Here is a 19,337-nt window from a genome sequence, read left to right as displayed (position 1 = left end):
TGTCATACCCTGTAAGCTTTGATCTGACAGCAGGAGGTTTTCCTCAAAGATCTGCCCCAGGTTGATGCTGCCTACTTCCCCAATTCCCAGACAAGTGCCACCTGCTGCTTTAAAAGTGTCATTCTTCTCTTCTTCGAAATGTGACCCAGACTAGGCTGGCCTCTCAGAAACCTGCCAGTGATGGATTTCTAAAATCTCTCTAACACCCACAGACCAGGAGGAGATCACCACGGGCTGTGGGTAGGAATCAGGGAATGGAGAGCCTATGGCGGGTTTCTCTCCAGGCTGGACAGCGCCACCCAGTGCTCAAGGAGGCTTCAACACAGTTTTACAGAAAGATATCACACCTTCCTGCCTCCTTGCCTTTGCATTGGCTGGAGTCCCGATCCAGGCTGCCCTTCCTCCATCTCGCCAACATTTTACCTGTTCTTAAGAGTGACGTCACTCCCTCAGCCTTACTGCGGGGGCTTTTGCTATAAAGTGCCCTGACATTGCCAGAGGGCACAGGAAAGAGCGCCCATCCCCAGTGAGACTCTGTGGTCTTGTGGGGCTTACATGGTGAGCTCACAGTTCCCGTCGGTGGGGTCTGTAAGCGAGGCCTGGCCAGGTTGAGACCGTGAGGGGACGTCGGCCAGCAGGGAGTGAGCCACGCACGGTTCCCATGAGACGCTAAACTCGAGTCTCACTGGGCCACGCGTCCGGGGAGACACAGGCAAAGCGGTTTTGTGCTGGGCTAGCCTCCAGCTGCAGGGTATCAGAGCATGTGGGAGGTGCCGTCCGTCGTCAGCAACGCCGACCCGAGGGCTTGTCCCCCCGCAGGAAATAAAAAAACAGTGACGTCACAGTCCTCCCGGGTGTGCTCACGTCCCCACCTTGAGACTTAGCCAGCACCCCGGAGCCTCAGGAAGGAAGACGTGCCCCACCACAAGGCTGTGCCCTGCAGTAAAGCTGGCTCCTGGGTCCGCTGCTGCTTCAGCCTCAAAGGCTGTCCCTGGTGATGTGGATGAACTGCGTGTGCCTCACGTCTTAGAATCGGGAGACTTCCGGGGGCATAGGCGCATTTCTTCCATCTTTGGGGGAAAGCCTCCTCAATCCTCTAGGTGTCACCAAACTTCTTGGAAAAGGGTCGTTCTCACTCTTGACTTCACTCGTCCCTCTTACCTTCTCTCTGCTGCCCGACCTACCCCCGTTCTCTGAAAATCACCGACAGTATCTACTTTTCCCTTGAGAAAACCAGCAGACCAGATTTGTCTTGGTCTCACCCACGATAGGGATGTCTACTCCCTCCTTCCTGCTTGAACCCCACCTTCCTGGGACCCCCTGATGGCCTCACCTGCTGCTCCTTCTCCATCTCCTCCTGGCCTTGAAGTTTGCCTGTCATTTATGACTCTTTACCACCCAAATCTCCTTCTGCTGTTGGAAGAACAAGAAAGGGAGAGTGCCAAAGATGGTCTGATTGTCCACTTTCTCCAGGAGGGCAGCCAGTGTGAGGCTGCGGGGGGCAGCAAAGCTAGAGGGAGACACCAAGTCAAGAACTGAGTGAGAAACACTCAAGATCCAACAGGCCAAACATGAAAGTCCAAGCTGGTTATAAACACCAAAGAGGGTATAGGGAGACCAGGGTGAACCATCTTGGTCTGGTGCTATTTTAGCTCATACAACTCACTAATAACAACAAAAATCCAAACAACCCAATCCAAAAATGGGCAGAAAACCTAAACAAGGAATTCTTCAGTGAAGACATACAAATGGCTAATAGGCACATGAAAAAATATTCAATATCGCTAATTCTCAGAGAAATGCAAATCAAAGCTACAATGAGGTATCATCTCACACCTGTCAGAGTGGCCATCATTCAGAAGTCCACAAACTATAAATGCTGAAGAGGCTGTGGAGAAAAGGGAACCCTCCTACACTGTTGGTGGGAATACTGTTTGGTGCAGCCATTGTGGAAAACAGTATGGAGATTCCTCAAAAGACTAAAAATAGAATTAACATATGATCCGGCAATCCAACTCTTGGGCATATATCCCGAGGGAACCTTAATTCAAAAAGACACCTGCACCCCAATGTTCATAGCAGCACTATTTACAATAGCCAAGACAAGGAAACAACCTAAATGTCCATCAACAAATAACTGGATAAAGAAGTTGTGGTATATTTATACAATGGAATGCTACTCAGCCATAAAAAATAATAAAATAATGCCATTTGCAGCAACATGGATGGCCCTGGAGAATGTCATTCTGAGTGAAGTAAGCCAGAAAGAGAAGGAAAAATACCATATATCACTCATATGTGGAATCTAAAAAAAAAAAAAAAAGGCAAACGAACTTATTTACAAAACAGAAACAGACTCACAGACATAGTAACAAACTTACGGTTACCAGGGAGAAGTGGGTGGGAAGGGATAAATTGGGAGTTCGAGATTTGCAGATGCTGACTGATAATTATAAAATAGATAAACAAGTTTATACTGTACAGCACAGGGACCTATATTTGATACCTTGTAGTAGCTTATGGTGAAAAAGAATATGAAGATGAATATATGTATATTCATGTATGACTGAAGCATTGTGTTGTACACCAGAAATTGACACAACATTGTAAACTGACTATACTTCAATTCAAAAAAATTCAAAAAAATTAAATAGGCATGCTTGAAACAAACAAACAAAAAGAAGTGACATTTCTTCAGTGATGAGATAGTCTACTGGTTAGAAGGAAATTACTCATTAGTAGAAGATTATACAAGGCCGTGAATACCAGGAGGCTGGGACCCCGGGGACCATTTTAGAAACTGCTTACCATATTCCCCAGACTGTAAATTCTGTTAGTGCAGGGACACTTTTGTTCATGTTAACTATTATATCTCCAGTGTTTTAAAGAGTGAATGGCAATGGGGGAGGGTATAGCTCAAGTGGTGGAGGGCATGCTTAGCATGCAGGAGGCCCTGGGTTCAATCCCCAGTGCCTCCTCTAAAAATAAATAAACAAATCTAATTACACCCCTCCCAAAAAGAGCGAATGACCCAAAAAAAGTGAATGGCATATAGTAGACAATTAATATCTGTAAAATGAAAGACTGAATGGAGTAAGCTGTATGGTATAGGAGTAGAAGAGCTAGGAATTGCTTCAATTCAACATTTCTTTTATTATGTTCAGGGGTTGTGGTCCTAATCAAAGAGCAGTGGGATGGATTGAATTGTCATGACAGGTAAAACCAAAGGTGTTGAAACAAATCGAGGAGCAGTGGGATGGATGCCACTGTCACGACACATAAAACCAAGGGTGGTGGACTATAGGGTGAACCCAGACAGGGAGGAGTCACTGAATTACAGAAGCCATGGGTCTGCTCATTTGTATCACCTTGCAAGGGCTCCAGGAAGTGATCAGCAGGTATTAGACTTGGTGAGTGTTATGCACCTACCAAATGTATCAATTAGCTATTCCTGCATAACAAACTGACTCCCCCAAATTAATAGCTCAAAATAAAAACTATTTATTTAGTTCACAACTGTGTGGTTCAGACATTTGGGTCTGGCTCAGTTGAATAGTTTTGTGAAGCACAGCTGAGCTCATTTGTGCATCTGTGGTCAGCTGGTGGGTTGACTAAGTCTGGCTACTTAGCCAGTGCAGTTTTAAAACATAGATGAAAATATTTTGACAATGCTCCTATCAAGAGATGAGGTCTTGATCCCCTTGAATGTGAGTAGGCTTGGACTTCTTCAATGAATAGAGTACAGCAGAAGTGATATTGTGTGATCTTCAACACTAGATCACAGAAGACCATGCAACCTCCTGGCTTGTTTGCTGGAAGACTCACTTTAAGAGACTTGAGACATCAGATAAGGAGTCCAGCTACCCTGAGGCTGCCCTCTACTAGCGATGTCATGTGACAGGACTACATGGAAACTCCCGGAGACTACAGAAAGAAAGAAAGATTCTCCCATGAGACCCCAACCATTTGAGTGATCCCAGTCCAGGAACCACACAAATGAATGGAAATACCGCCAGATAATTTCAACTCCCAGCCATTCTAGGCACCCCCAGCCCTTCAAGTCTTCCCAGTGTAAGCACTAGATGCCTTGGAGAAGGAAAAAAACCATTTTTGCTGCTTACTGTCCAAGCTCCTGACCTACAGAATCCATGAATATATTAAAAATGGTGGCTGTTTTATGCCACTGACTTCTGGGATGGCTTGTTACACAGCAGTAGAAAACTGGAACAGCTGGCCTTGTTCATAGCTGAAAGTGGATTGACTGATGATCGAGGCCACAGAGGTGACTGAGTAATGTGCCTCTCATGACCCAGGCTAGCTTGAGCTAAATGGCAGAGGAGGCAGCTCTCATCAACCCCCAACAGAAACATTCAAAAATTGTCATAACCACATTTCTCAACAGTCAAAGGTTTATAGCAACTCCACCCAACAAAGAGTTTAAAGGATTAATCCCAAAGATGCTCAAAGAACTAGGGAGAAAGTGGATGAGCGGAGTGAGAAGTCAGGCATTTTAAACAAAGAATTAGAAAATAAAAAGAGGAACCCAACAGGGCTGAAGAATACAATGAAAGAGTTAAATATCTGAGAAAATTTAATCAGGAAAGATTTGAACATTGACGACTACAAATAAATGAAAGAACACTTAATTGGTGGAAATACAGCCTGTGTTCAGGACTAAGGAGACTTATAATATTCTTAAGATGTCAGTACTACCCAAAGCTATCAACAGATTCAACACAATCCCTATCAAAATTCCAACATCTTTTTTTTTTTGCATAAATGGAAAAGTCCATCCTCAAATTCATGTGGAATTACAAGGGTTCCCCGAAAGTCAAAATAATTTTGAAAAAGAAAAACAAAGTTGGAAGACTCGTCCTTTCTGAGTTTAAAACTTAAAGCAGAGCTACAGTAACAAAACAGTTCAAAACAGTGTGGTCCCAGAAGGACAGATGTATTACCAATGGAATAGAATTCAAAGTCCAGAAATAAACCCATGCATCCCTGGCCAGTAGATTTTTTACAGTGATGCCATGTCCATTCAATGGGGAAAAGCTAGTGTCTTCAACAAATGGTGCTGGGACAACCAAATTTCCACAAGCAAATGAATGAAATTGGACCCCTACTTCACACTGTATATAAAAATTAACTCAAAATGGATCAGTAACCTAAATACAAGAGCGAACACCATTCAACTCTTAGAAGAAAACATAGTGATAAATCTGTATGACACTGAATTTGGCAATAGATTCTTAGATGTGACATCAAAAGCACTGGCAACAAAGGGAAAAAATAGATAAATTGGACTTCATCAAAATTTAAAATGTTTGCACATCAAAGGACATCTTCAGGAAGGTGAAAAGGCTTCCTACTGAATGGGAGAAAATATAAGCAGATCATATATCTGATAAGAGCTTAATATCTGGAATATATAAAGAAATCCTACAACTGAATAACAAAAACATATATCTCAGTTTAAAAATGGGCAAAAGACTTAAATAGACATTTCCCCAAAGATGGTCTATGAATGACCAATAAGCTCATGGAAAGATGCTCAGTATTGCTAGTTATTAGGTAAATGCAAGTCAAAACCACAATAAGGTAGCAATTCACATGCACTAGGATAGCTATAATTTTTAAAAAATGAAAAATAACAAATACTGGCAAGGATATAGTGAAACTGGAACCCTCATGCATTGCTGGTGGGAATTTAAAATGGTGCAGTCACTGTAGAAAACACTTTGGCGGTTCCTCAAAAAGCTAAATATAGAATTACCATATAATCCAGCAATTCCACTCCTGGGTATATACCAAAATAATTGAAAGCAGGGACTCAAACAGATACCTGTACATCCAGGTTCATAGTAGCATTATTCACAGTAGCCAAAAGGTGGAAACATCCCAAGTGTCCATTGACAGATGAATGGATAAACAAAATATATGCATACATCAGAATATGATTCAGCTTTTAATAAAAAGTAATGAAGTTCTAATATAACATGGATGAATCTGAAAACATTTGCTAAGTGAAATAAACCAGACATGAAAGGACAAACATTGTAGGATTCCACTTAAAGTAAGTACCTAGAGCAGGTAACTTCATAGAGACAGAAAGTGGAATAGCAGTTGCCAGGGGCTGGGGGAGGGGGAAGGAGGGGTTATTGTTTAATGGGGACAGATTTTCTATTGGGGAATGATGGAAAAGTTTTGGAAATAGACAGTGATGCTGGCACAACATTGTTAATGTCCCCAGTGCCACTGACTTGCATACTTAAAAATAGCAGGTGTAGGGGGAGGGAAATGGCTCAGCGGTAGAATGCGTGCTTAGCATGCATGGCGTCCTGGGTTCCATCCCTAGGACCTCCATTCAAAATAAATAAATAAAACCTAATTACCTTCCCCCCCAAAACATGGCAAGTGTTAGACTACATATATTTTACTACAATTAAAAATTTTCCAAACAAACAAACAAAAAAAGAACAGAAGCTGCAATGCCTCTTAAGTTCTAGGTTCAGAACTGGCCCAGCATCATTTCTGAAGCATTCTGTGGGTCAGAACAAGTGACAAAGACAGCCCGATTCAAGCGATGGGAGACAGACTCCACTTCTTCATAGGAGGAGCTACATATATTGTCTCCTTTTTTGCTCTCTCTATGAGATAAAGTAACAGATCTGAGCCCACATGAGTCAACACTCACCACAAACAAATATTGGGTCCAAAGTTTAGTCCAGAGAAAAAAATCTGATTGTGCTAAAACTCGTTATCCACGAAATACAGAGAGAAGAGTCTTTGAAGACATTTAAATATGCAAAACTTGACTGTGAAGAAATGACAACCACCAAAAAAAAAAAAAAAAAATCACCAAGGTAGAATTGACAGTTGGTAAAAATTGGACAAAAAGATCTCAATTAATGAATAAAAATTTTTACTGCAAAAAAAAGTTCCTGATAAAATGATTTAATCAAGTAAAAAATGAACATTGAAAAAAATTTGGGAACGGTTTAACTGCGCTGAATAGCAAAGTGATCCAGGAATCTCATTGGCTAAATGCAGCTTATGATTCAAGAGTCTTTTCCAACAGAAATGTGTTGGATTTTTTTTTCCATTGCGCTTATAAAAATGGAATCAAAGTGTCCCCAGAATAAAACCATCTTTGTGTGAAAATGGCAGCGTGAGAGTGAGAGGGTCAAATGCCCCATGCATCTTCCTGGTGTTTGATTTTATTTCTCAGACACCAGATGCCACTTATCGCCCAGGCAAGGCCCCAGAAATGATCTGGTCATGACCTCTTTCTGGGAAGCTGTGAATACCAAACTGTTCTGTCCTGAGAACTTCTGAAAATGAGGGTGAACCCCAGGATTTTGTCCTTTAGGATGGCCCCTCAGTCCCCCACATTGAGGGACCACTGGTAGCTCAGAGATTGTCCCTTGGTGGTTACTTGGCCCTCACCGCATCCTGGTGTCACTCTTGCCTTCTTGACTTACCACCCTGCCTCATATCTCTATGTTCACAGGGGTCCTCTGCCCCCTCCCAGACCCACCCAGGAATCAGGGGACAATGTTCATGAGAATCACTTCAACTTCATACTCTGCAAATCTAAGGTCACCTTGCAACTTTGTCAGTGGTCTATGAAATGTCCAGCACATAAGCTGGCTTTTTAAAAGAAGAGAGGCAAAAATACGTTCTGAAAGAAAGAAAGAAAGAAAGAAAGAAAGAAAGAAAGAAAGAAAGAAAGAAAGAAAGAAAGAAAGAAAGAAAGAAAGAAAGAAAGAAAGAAAGAAAGAAAGAAAGAAAGAAAGAAAGAAAGAAAGGTGGGGGTGGTGTGGAGAGGGAGGATATGGACTTGTAGGGGAGAAGGAATGCATTATATTTATTTTTACCATCAAGTTTTTAGAAATACGTTTTGTGGCTTTTCTTAAGAGTTCCAGAATTTTAATAGATGCAAAATAGATAGTAAGAGAGGGAGTGTAGACAGTGGCAGAGGGTGGAGACAGTTTCAGAGTGGAGACAGGGGCAGAGAGAGAACACACTGAAGAGAGGGAGTGTTAGACGGGGCAAAAGGTAGATAGGACAGAGTGTAGACAGAGCAGAGACAGATGGACAGGGTCAGGGAGTGTGGCAGGATGTCATCCACGTCTCCCAAAACCAGAAGGAACCCCCTACTTACTATGAAGAAGGGTGAAATCTGAGACCTCAGAAGGTCCTGACAATCCCACTCTGGGTCCTAGCCCTCCCCTTCCCATTTCTGTCTCCCCATCTTCAGCCGCCATTCTGAACTTACAATGTCACCCTCTTTTATGACAGGGTCCTTTCCTACCCCATCCTCTCCGGGGCCCATTCCTGTATCTTGGGGTGGAAACGTGTCTTTCCGCTAACTCTTGCCCGCTTTCAGTAACTGCCTTAATATGTCCCTCCCCAGCCTGAATGCTTCCCCCTCCCCTTTCCTTCCCTGTTATTAGAGTCTTAGGCCCGCCATTCACTTATTCATTCATTCATCAAACATTTATAAGCAGTTCTCATGTGCTGGGCTCCTGTTCAGCAATGCTGGGGTCCTGGGGAGACTGGGCCTAGGCTCTGCATTCCCCCGCCCCTTCCCTCATCTGCCTAGGAGGGGTGGAGGATGGGAGGGCCCTGTAAACAGTGATAACTGCATCATCAGTTTGTCAGGGGAACGTTAAGAAACTGAAGCTCAGAAAAGATGCTTAACCCAGCCTAGACTAGGGCAAGGGACGGGTCTGAGTCTTCGGTGTGACACCCCAATCCCCAAAACCCCGCCCCCAGCAGAGAGCCCGGCTCAGAGAAGATGCGGTCGCATCACCTCCTTCTCAGACTTAGGGATTTCTGGCAATGACCCTTCTTAGACCCAACCTATTAGTCTCTACCTTTTCTACCCCCGCCCGTCGTTGATCTAGGCCACACCCCTCCCAGCCCCTCCCCTACTTCATTCAATCCTGGTCTCTAGTCCCACCTCCCGGGAGGCCAACCTCACACCAGTCTCACGATCTCATTGGTCAGAGAGTGTCACTGCACCGCCCTCCTTCAGTTTCATTGGCTTCCTAGGTGTCAATCTCCTTTCTAGCCTCCCAACAGTTGCCTGGGCTGAGGTTTGAGGGACAGATAATAATGGACGTCTCAGGATGTCTCGCTATTGGGCAAAAAGCCCGGCTCTGGGCGGGGCTTAGTGCCAAACGTTAGGCTGCCTCTGTCTGGAGTTCCTCAGGGATGCAGCCTTCCCTAAGAGACACACCCCCGTCTCCTAGTTATTGGACCTGCTAAGTGTTGATCAACATGACTCCACGTTCCGATAGGCAAAGCCATCCGTCCTTCACTGCTTCCTTAATTTCAATTCGCTTCTCTTCTTAAAGGCGGCAACCTTCTGGCCGTAGCCGGGGCCCTCCTTACGGAATGGCCACCGATTGGACAGACACCCTGTCACTCCTGGATAGTGGGCGGAGCCAGAGTGCCTGGGGGCGGTGAATTGGCTGGTTGGGCCTCGGGGGCGGGGCAGCGGCTCCTGTCAGTGGATGAAATGGCAGCGGCGGAGCCGGCGGCGGCCGCGGTCCCGGGGGGCGGCTGAGGGGGCCGGGCCGGGGCTGCGGAGCGAGCGGCGCGGCGGGGATCCGGTGGCGCGGCCCGGGGCGGCGAAGCTCGGCATGGCTATGGCGGCGCGCTTGGAACAGGTAGGTAGGCGGCGCGGCCCGGGCCTCCCGGGCGCCTTCTCAGGCAGGCGGCTCCGCGCTGCGGCCCGCGGGGGCCGGACAAGACCAGAACTCGGGCCCCCTCGCCCCGAAACCCGCGCTGGGAGCCCTCGGCACTCCAAGCATGGATCCTGGCCGACGGCCTTGAGTCCTGGCCCCCGCCGCCACCTCGTTCCCGACGCTTCCAGACCCCTCAAGGACCCCTCCCCCAGCCCCTCTGGGGGCCCTCCTCCCCTACGGCGCCCCCTCCCTGGGAGGCCCCCTCAGGCCTGTGACCCCCGCCCATCCTCTTTACTGACCCTCAGGACCCCTTCCCGGACCCTTCAGGGCACCCCACCCCCACCCCACACACCTGCCCCCTATTAGTGCCCCCCTCATGCCCAGGACCCCCCGCCCTTCCTCTGTCCCAATCCCTCAGGACCCCTTCAATCTGTAGACCTCTTGCACGCCGTCCCTCTCCTCACTTCACATCCTGTCTGTGGGCCCTGACTTGCCCCCACCACAAGGATACCAGCCTCAGAGCCATACCCTTCCCTTCTGACCCCACAGGACCCCTCCCTGGCCTCTGTAAATCAGGATTCCTGTTCACAAGCCTCATCAGCCAGCTGGCTCATCTCTTACCTCCCAGCAGCCCCATGCCCAAGGGCATCCCTGAAACCCACTCCTGGGGTCCTCCCAGCCCACTCCAGCAGCTACACACACACCCCTGATCCTGACTTCTCTTGATCCCTGCTTCCTGAGAATCCACCCTCAGCTCATGCTCAGGACCTCCCAACAGATGTTTTGAACCCCCTCCCCACCCAGGGACACACACCTTTCTGAGAGTCCCCACTCACACAAGCAGGCACACACACACACATCTGGGAGCCAACAGTTCTCACACAGAGAGATACCTATGAACCTCCAACAATTCACACTGGCAGACACCCTGGGCCCCTTGCACACGGACATTCAGGGGCCCCTGACATGTGCACACACATGCATGCAGTCAACACTTGGATCCCCAACACAGAGAGAAACTTAAGGCTTCCAACACGGACCCAGACATTTGGGACCCCCTGACACCCACACACCCTCACACAGGCTCCTCAGCACTTCAACACCCCTCCTTGGACCTCACCTTCCCAGGTCCTCCTGGAACCCCCGCACACACACACAGCTCCCAGCTCAAATGGAGACTCAGAGAGGTGAGCTGCCTGCCCTGCCCCAGGCAGCCAGCTTTCCCAGCCACTCCGGCCTCCCTGTGCCAGTGTCCCCATTGGGGCCCTGGAGGTGGCAGGGTGACCCAGAATCTCCCAGCACCCCTGTGGACACCTGCCCCAGGCCTCTTCCCCTTCTTCCGTCTCCCCTCAAAGGGAAGGATGCTCACTCTCTTACCCCAAAGCCTCCCCAAAAGGACCACTGCCTGCCCCCTGGTTGATGCCACCTCTGGCAGAGGGATAGGAGTTCAGCCTGCTCCCAGCTCCGGTCCTGAAGTCCTGACCAGACTGGTAGGACCAGCATCCTGACCCCATCACACCCGCTGGCCTCAGATGGCAGGGCTAGTGTTGCTAGCCAGGGGCAGCCCCTGACAGCCGCGTGAGTTTTCTCACCCACATGTGTTAGCCCGAAATGAAACGACTTTCTTCTCTTCTGGCATTTGGGACCCGGTGGGGCTGGGTTCGGGCCTGCCAGAAGCAGATAGCTCTTTGTTAAGGAATATTTTCAGACAAGAAAAATGTGCTGAAGCGGCTTGAGGGAACAGGAGTGAGTAGTTGGCTTGGTTCTTTTCCCCTCGCCCGGGTTGGGGGGGTGATGGAGCTGGAGGACCCATGTCCTCACGTCTTTCCAGGTGTTTTGGCTCTTCCTGCCCATCCTGCCTCTCCACAGTCCAACCTGTGGGTTCTCCTGGGCTTCCATGGTCGACTGCGGGTGGTTTGGAAGGAACTGCAGGTGGCTTGACCCTGGCACAGGGATGAGGAGAGACAGAGAGGAGGGCAGATCACAGCATGGTGAGATGGCATGGCCAGGACTGCAGGGAGTGAGGAGGAACCCCAGGTCCTGCCTGTGGGGACTCCAGATCAGTCGAGAACTGCCTGTCTGGGCTGACATCAGCATGCCTGGAAAACCCCAGAGAAACAAACTCAGACTTCTTTGTGGGTATTCACCAATGGATTCTGGATAGCTCTGGAGAAGAGTGTGTCTTGGCTTGGAGCCTCAACTTATCCATCTGGAAAATGGAGTGATAAATCCTTAGAACTGTACTTTTTATTTATTTCAGAGAAGCCAGTAAGGTTATAGGATGTGGCCCTAAATGTCCCATGGGCACCATGTGGAAGAGGTCAGTGGGGGTGGCAGAGGGCAGTCACCCATCTGAGTGCCAGCAGGATCACTGGTCGTCCTGGTCCCCTGGTTGTAATTAGCAGATGCTTCAGTGGATAATGGCTGCCTTTCTATGTCTTTCTATGGCTGAGCTGTACTTCAGGAAACTGATTTGAATCAGGACTGAGAGACAGTCTGTTGCAGGATTTGTGGCCACACAGGGACCTCCCAGGGGGACAGAGGGTAGCCAGAGGCCTGCTTGTTGGCAATGCCCATGCCCCTCATAGCCCTCTGACGCTGGGCAGGTAGAGGTTGGTTCTGCCCACTTGCCGAAGGGAGGAGTGAATGAAAAGACTCCTGAAGGTCACGAGGCACACAGGAAACAGACTCCACCGCCTCCCCAGGGTGGGACTTTGTGCAGATGCAGTGGGGTCAGAAGGCTCCCCGAGTAGACTGTGAACATCCTGGGAAAACACGAGAAGGCTCCCGGGGAGGGCTTGCAAACCAGATCGATGCACTTTTACCCTAGACTGGGGGTTGGGGTCCAGGTCTTTGTGTAGGGGCTTTGATGGGTGCAGGGGGCAAGGAGGAACATGGTCTCAGTTTCCTCTTGCAGAATATAGGTGCTGGTTGTTCTAGGTGAGGTCCTACCACATACTGAGAATTGAATCAGGGGCCGGGGCCTGGAGGAATGTCAGGTGTGGTCCCTGCCCCACGTCCAAAGAACCTCTCAACGTCAGGAGACAAGAGCTGATACCAACAGCACCTATACACTGATCAGGCCTTGCCGAGTGCTAGGCCCTGTGCTGCGCCCCATTTACATATTATTTCATTTAATTCTCCAGACAAGCTGGAGGACCCAGCATTCCAGCGTGTGCCTTTAGGATCCTGTGTGGAAGCAGGAGACAGATAAATGTACAGCATGCCAGGGAGCACAGGGAAGGTGGAGCAGGGTTATGATGTATGGGCCATCAAGAGGAGCTCTTCAGGCAGGCATGGCCCGGAAGGGTGTTCCAGGCAGCCAAGCACCAGGACAGAGGCCCGGGAAGCAGGGAGAAGCATGGTGCATGCAGGGAACTGTGCCTCATTTGATGGGTCTCACCCTACAGGCCTTTGTGTCCCAAACATGATCCACGGGGCACACACTGTGGGATGCGTCCTGGTACAAGGGCTCAGTGGTTGGAACTGAACTTGGACAGGCAGCCAGCCCCACCCTGCCCAGGGACATCTGCAGCACACATGGTCTCGAAACCAAACAAGGGCAGTAGCAGGAGAGAGGTTAGTTAGGACAACTAACGACCCACCAGGGCCGGGGACAAGACTGATCCCTTCCGGGGAGATTTCAAGGCCCCTGTTGGCACAACTCACCCGCACTTTTCTTTCATTTCTCAGCGTGCCATGATAGGTGTGTGAGACTGTCTCTTTGAGGGCTGTCCCCCACATCAACCCGTGAGTCTCACAAGGGCAGTGCATGCATCTGTTCGTGGTTGAGTCCCAGGCGAGTACAGGGCACATAGCAGATGCTCAGTAAATACTTGGTTTTAAGAGCTGAAGAGGCTTCCCTACCCACCCACTTCTGCACAAGGGCCTGGATCTCTTCTGCAGAAAGAGGTCGTTTCCATCCGCTCGGAGAGCTCCCAAAGGCAGGGCAGAGCCACCCCAACCCTGCCCCTGGCCCAGCCAGCCTCTCAGCGGGAAAGGCCCCATCCTGGCTTTGAAGAGCCAGGAGCCTTTACGAGATGCCACTTCTCTTATCCACCTGTCCCTGGAAGGCTTGTGAGGGCTTTCCATTTTTTCCTTTGTCATTCTCAGAGACACTAAAATGTAGAGAAATGTACAATTTGCCAGGAATGAACTTGTTGTGGTGGCAGAAAGTAGCTGGTGATGATGCAGGGTAGTAAACTTTCCTTTTTTTTAGATCAGAAGGGGTCATAATGGTCTGTCCCTCGGATTTTAGCCTCAAGGTCGCTGCTGCTACTGATTATTACAAATTATAATGATTATAGTTTTCTTGTATTTAATATTTAAACAGGGCCACCTTGTGAGGGATGGGCCTGCTGAGGAGGGGAAGTTTATTTATTCAGTCCAACAAATACTGGACGTCTGATGGTGTGCTGGATGCTCGGGACCCAGTAGTGGGCTGGACAGCCCCTGCCCTGGTGGAACTTTCCATCCAACAGGGAATAAATATTACAGGCCAGCTCCTGTGCTGGGCACTCGACAGGTTTTAGTTCATATTTTCCTCCCAGCAAAACCTGTGAGGTAGGTTCTATCATTAGCCCTCTTTTCAGATGAGGAAACTGAGGCAAAGTGCATTGTACCCAGATCATAAAGATGGAAAGGAGTAGAGGAGGGATTTGAATGCAGGCTGTTGACCCTGAAGTCCTTACGGGAGGCCGAGAGATCTGGGATCAGTTATCCACACACATGGCCATGGAGGAAGGTACCTGGACGTGGACACATCCAGAGTAGCACAGAGGAGCAGCCAGGCCTGGGCGCAAGAGGAGGGCAGGCAGTGGCCTCTGAATTCCAGCCACCGTCCCTGTCATCCGAGGGGCAGCTTGCCCATCGCTTGCCCACCCCATGGCCAAGGAAAGGGACCTGAGGTGCCAGGCCTGTTTCCCCAGGAGCCGGGCCATGTTGGACCGTGGTGGGCTGCTGGCCCACACTGGTGGTCTACGAGGCGGGCACATGGGGTCACGTGGCATCTTTCAAGGCTTCAGATTCAGAAGTGATCCTGTGTCCCCGTCATTAGAGGTCAGAAGCTGGTGGGGGGAGGTGCGGGGTTGGGGGTGGTTGGGGGAGACCAGGTAGGGAACCAAAATTAAAGGAAACTTGTGGTCTTTCTTCCAGCCTTTAAAAATGCCCAGCCCTGAAAGATGGTGCGCGCGCACTCAGTCACTCTCCCCATTGAAAAATACTGTCATTTACTGAGTGCCCGTTCCACTCAGTGTTCTACGTATGTTACTTCTAAAGTCAGAGAATGCATTATTATTAACTAAAGTACATGCTTTATTCTGATGTCCTTAGTTTTCCCCTAATATTCTTTTTCTGTCTCAGGACCCCCTCCTGGATCCCACCTGACATTTTGTCGCCATGTCTCTTGAGGCACCTCTCAGCTGGGACAGTTTCGTAGGCTTTCCTTGTTTTTGATGACTTTGATACTTTTGCGGGGGACTAGTCAGGAATTTTCTAAAATGTCCCCTAACCTGGTTTTGTCACATGTTCTCCTTCTAATGAAACCAGGGTGGTGTGTTTTGGGGAGAAAGACACAGAGCTGAAGCGCCCTTCTCACCCCAAGGGCACACACTCTCAACATGACTTAGCCCTGTTGATGCTGACCTTGATCACTTGGCTGAGCAGCACAGAGATTCTTTTCTTTGTTCATTCCACAGACCTTGAATGAGCACCTCCTGACTGCCAGATGCAGTGTTAGGGGCTTGGAGTAGAAAATTAAGAAGATAGGTCCTGGCCCCCCAGAATGGTCATGACCCAGTAGGGCAGGCAGGCGTGTAGAGAAGGAGTTGCCATAGAATGTGTCTTGGGCTGGGGTGCAGGGGATAGGAATTTTCAGGGAAAGAGGGGAGAGAAGTGGCCCAGCACAGTAGGGTTTCACACACAGGAAAGATTTCACACACACACAAATACTCAAACCAGGTCTTGAAGAATGCCCTTCCAGTTGGAACAGCATGTGCAAAGACAGAAAGAAACAGGTGCTCCTGGAGGGCTGAGTGTGGTTGGCCTGCGATGCAGGAGGAGGCGAGGCTGGCCGGGCTGGATGCACCACGCAGAAACTTTGGGCCTCCACCTTGAAGCTGGGCACAGCCGAAGGCTTCTAGGCAAGCACGAGGAGGGTAGCAGCAGACTGCCCTGGACCCAGGTAGGCCTGCCTGTGGCAGGAAGAGGGGCCAGCTTAAGTCAGGAGGGGTTGAGTTTGAGGAGCCAGGAGGGTTTTCCAAAAGTGCAAGCCCACTCGGGATCCCGCCGTAGCTCGCAAGGCCCCGTGGGGGCCTGGCCCCTGCAGAATCCTCTCGTCCCTTCTGGAGTCACACCCCTCCCCGCCGCTCCTGCCCCACTGTTCCTCCACCCGCCCACCCATCCCTTATCACCTTTTTAATAGAGCTATCATTCGCATAACAGAAAAATTCAGCCCTGTCACGTGAACAGTTCAGTGAGTTTTAGTGTACTCACAAAGCCATGCAACTGTCTAATTCCAGAACGTTTCATTATTCCAAAAAGAAATCCCGTGAGCAGTTTCTCCAGTTTCTCCCAGCCCCTGGCAAGCACTAGTCAACCCTCTGTCCCTAGAGATGTACCTGTTCTGGGCGTTTCACATAAATGGAATCACATCGCTTGTGGTCTTTTGTGTCTGGCTCCTCTCACCGAGCATCGTGTCTTGGAGGCTCATCCATGCTGTGGCACACATTGGTTTCCTTCCTTTTGATGGTGAAATAACGTTCCACTGTATGGATAGGCCACATTTTGTTTATCCACTCATCCGTCAGTGGACACTTGCATTGTTTCCACTCCTTGGCCTTTGTGAATTATGCTGCCGTGAGCGGTCGTGTCCAGCTTTTGCTGGGTATATGTTTTCCACTCTCGCAGGCAGACACCTAGAAGCAGACTTGCTGGGTCACCTGGTAACTCTTCAACTTTTTGAGGAACCGCCAGACTGTTTTCCACACTACCTTATCTTTTTTTTTTTAATTTTTTAAGACTGATTTGTTTATTTAGGGGTTTTTTGGTGGGGGAGGGAGGTAATTGGGTTTATTTGTTTCTTTATTTTTAGAGGAGGGACTGAACCCAGGACCTCGTGCACGCTGAGCATGCGCTCTACCACTGGGCTCTACCCTCCCCCGCTTCCTTATCTTTTATTCCATGCGTTTTTCTCAATCTGTAATAGAAAGTTTGGATGATTGTTCCTTGGTCTCTACCCTCCATGTGCTCAGGGCGGGCCGGGTCTATGTCTTTCTCTGCCCAGCAGTCCTCAGCCCTCAGCACGGTGCTTGGGACCTGGTGGGCACTCTGGAGACACTGATCAGTGAGCAGGCAGGTGGGTTCAAGCTCCTCAAATATGTCTCAACTCTTCCCATGGTGCCAGGCTCAGCGCAGGGCACGGAAGTAGCAGGGACCCAGACAGTGGTGATTCCGGCCCCGGTGGGGGATCTGATGGAGATGTTCAGGAGCCTGTTGGAAATCTTGGCTGGGGCTCAGGAGAGAGGAAAAGCTGGGAACAAGGGTGTCAGCATCACTGACATATATTTGGTCATTTAAGCCTGGAGCGTGAGATCACCTTAGCCCAGGAAGGGATGAGGACTGAGGCAGCCCTGTGGAGGGAGGGGCACCATGCGGGAGCCTGAGAAGCCAGGGCAGAGGTAGGAGGAGGCCCAGGAGTCTGGCTGCTCAGAAATGAGATGGGAGAGGACTTCACGAAGGTGGAAGCATGACTGGCAGTGTCCAAAATGGGAGGAAAAGGGAGTTGGAAGACCCCCAACATCTGGACCTTTCCCCCATCCCCGACCCCAGCTGACCAGCACAGGCTCCTCCCACCCTTCTGACTTGACTCAGCTTCACCAGCCATGGGCCACCATATGGAGCCAGCAGGGACAGGGTTTGGTGGCCCACTGCCCACTCTACAGGGGCCAGGACCCCCTCTCGGGTGGCTGAGGTGGAGCAGAAGCAAAGGGCATTAAAGTTGGGGCCATGGAGAGTCTGGGACCCCAGACCTGGGGGATCTGTGTGAGGATCTCAGAGGCTAGTGGCCTCCCAGCATCCAGGGGACCTGCCTTGTCTCCGCATCTTTGTGTCTGTCCAGCTAGGGTGGGACGGCTGCATGCTCTGGGGAGGTGGGGGCTCACTCACCTCGCTCCACTCCACATGTTTGTACCTAGGACATCGGCCGGCCCTCAGATGGCCCCCAGTAGGCGCCAGGGAAGGAGGGGTTGAGCCAGGAAGAGTCACGAAGCTCTAGAGAGGGTGGCAGGGCCGCTCACAGAGCTGAGGTAGCAGCAGGCCCCATGTCCATCTGTATTTACTCGGTTCTAGGGGTGGTGAGGTCTGGTCAGTGTAGGAAGTGTGTGTACTTGTGTGTGCAAGTGTGTGCCAGTTAGAGCATGTGTGGGTGTGTATGGGTGGAAGACAGTGCGTGAATGTGTGTGAGAATGTGTATCTGAGTCCATGGGTGGGTGATTGTGTGTGAGTGTTTCAGAGTGTGTGTGTGTGCATGCAGGAGTGTATTAGTGTGTCTGTGTGTGAGATGGTTTGGGAGTGTGAATGTATCTGAGTGAGTGTGTGGGAGTGCAGTCGTGTGTGGGAGTGCAGTCGTGTATGAGTGTGTGAATGTGAAGGAGTGTTTGTCTGCGTGCGTGTGCCTGTGTGCCTGCATCTGAAGGACGGCTTCCAGGGCTGGGCAGCGTTTACAGCCTGAAGATGAGTCAAGACAAAGTTCCTGAGGGATCAGGAGGTTCTGCCTCTCAGACTGCAGATTTCAGCCCTGGGTATTGAATCAGTTTTATCTCTGGTATGAAATACACATTAATATGTGATAAATATCTGAGCAAACTCTGCTAGTGGAGGGCCCAGAAATCCAGAGCTGAACCATTCTCTTGTGCTCTTTGTGGGGAGGGGATGGGGAGGCAACACACTTCTGAAGTCCCCTGGGCTCAGCAAGGAGACAGTGGGCCCCAGCCCCAGCCACGTGTGGTCTTTTTCTCTGAGGCCCCTGCTACTTCCCAAATCCAGCTGTGCTGATGAGCCTCCACCACCTCCTCCCCGTCTCCCAGCTCTGAAGCTGGGAAAGCCCCGCTGCCTTCCCAGCCCCTCCCTGCCCAGACAGATCCCTCCAATTCAGCGCTTCTTGTCCACAGCCCGTCTCTGCCCCGGGCCACCCGCAGACTTTGACTCTGCAGGAGATCCCGGAGCCGCCCCTCTCTCAGGAATGATTAACTCCTGGCTTGGTATTTGGGGCAGGTGGTCCCCTGCCAGCTGGGCAATGGGAGGAAGAGGTCTTCTGTTTCTGATGGGAGCCATTGCCTAGAATTTGTACCATTCACCAAGAGCCAGAGCCTTCGGTGCCCAACAAACTCGGGGAGCCCTCAGAGGCCAGGGGCTCAGGGCCAGCCCTGGGGAGCCACAGGGTCCTGGGGTAGAAGGCCCCCCACAAGGTGAAAGAAAAACACCCCCCTTCCTCCCATGACAGGGCAGCACAGGGGAAGGAGACTAGAACCAAGTGCATGGCCAGGGCAAGTCCAGCCAACATGTGGGCCCTCAGGTGTTGGTTGGGGGCTGAACTTAGGCTGTGGGAAGGTGCCCATCGACCTGAGGGTGCTAGGCAGGTGAGAA

At 50.0% G+C, this 19,337-nt stretch overlaps 1 protein-coding gene and 1 non-coding gene across 5 annotated transcripts in view; both read left to right on the top strand.

The window, feature by feature from the left end:
• The first annotated feature begins 444 nt into the window (after positions 1–444).
• On the top strand, positions 445–571 carry LOC116659166. The gene has a single exon (XR_004314448.1). It is a non-coding gene; the product is annotated as a small nucleolar RNA SNORA49 (small nucleolar RNA).
• Positions 572–9,501: 8,930 nt separating this feature from the next.
• Positions 9,502–19,337, top strand: part of EVI5L (ecotropic viral integration site 5 like) — a 31,734-nt gene continuing 21,898 nt past the window's right edge. For 2 of the 4 annotated variants that reach the window (XM_032466255.1, XM_032466256.1), the window contains exon 1: positions 9,504–9,677. The gene's annotated coding sequence lies outside the window, so the exon portion shown is untranslated. Of the gene's footprint in view, positions 9,678–19,337 lie in introns of all 4 variants that reach the window. The other 2 variants (XM_032466257.1, XM_032466258.1) reach the window with 2 other exon arrangements.

The sequence above is a fragment of the Camelus ferus genome, chromosome 22 (genome assembly GCF_009834535.1).
Source record: "Camelus ferus isolate YT-003-E chromosome 22, BCGSAC_Cfer_1.0, whole genome shotgun sequence".
In the NCBI taxonomy this organism is placed as follows: Eukaryota; Metazoa; Chordata; class Mammalia; order Artiodactyla; family Camelidae; genus Camelus; species Camelus ferus.
This window is presented reverse-complemented; position numbering and strand designations above follow the sequence as displayed.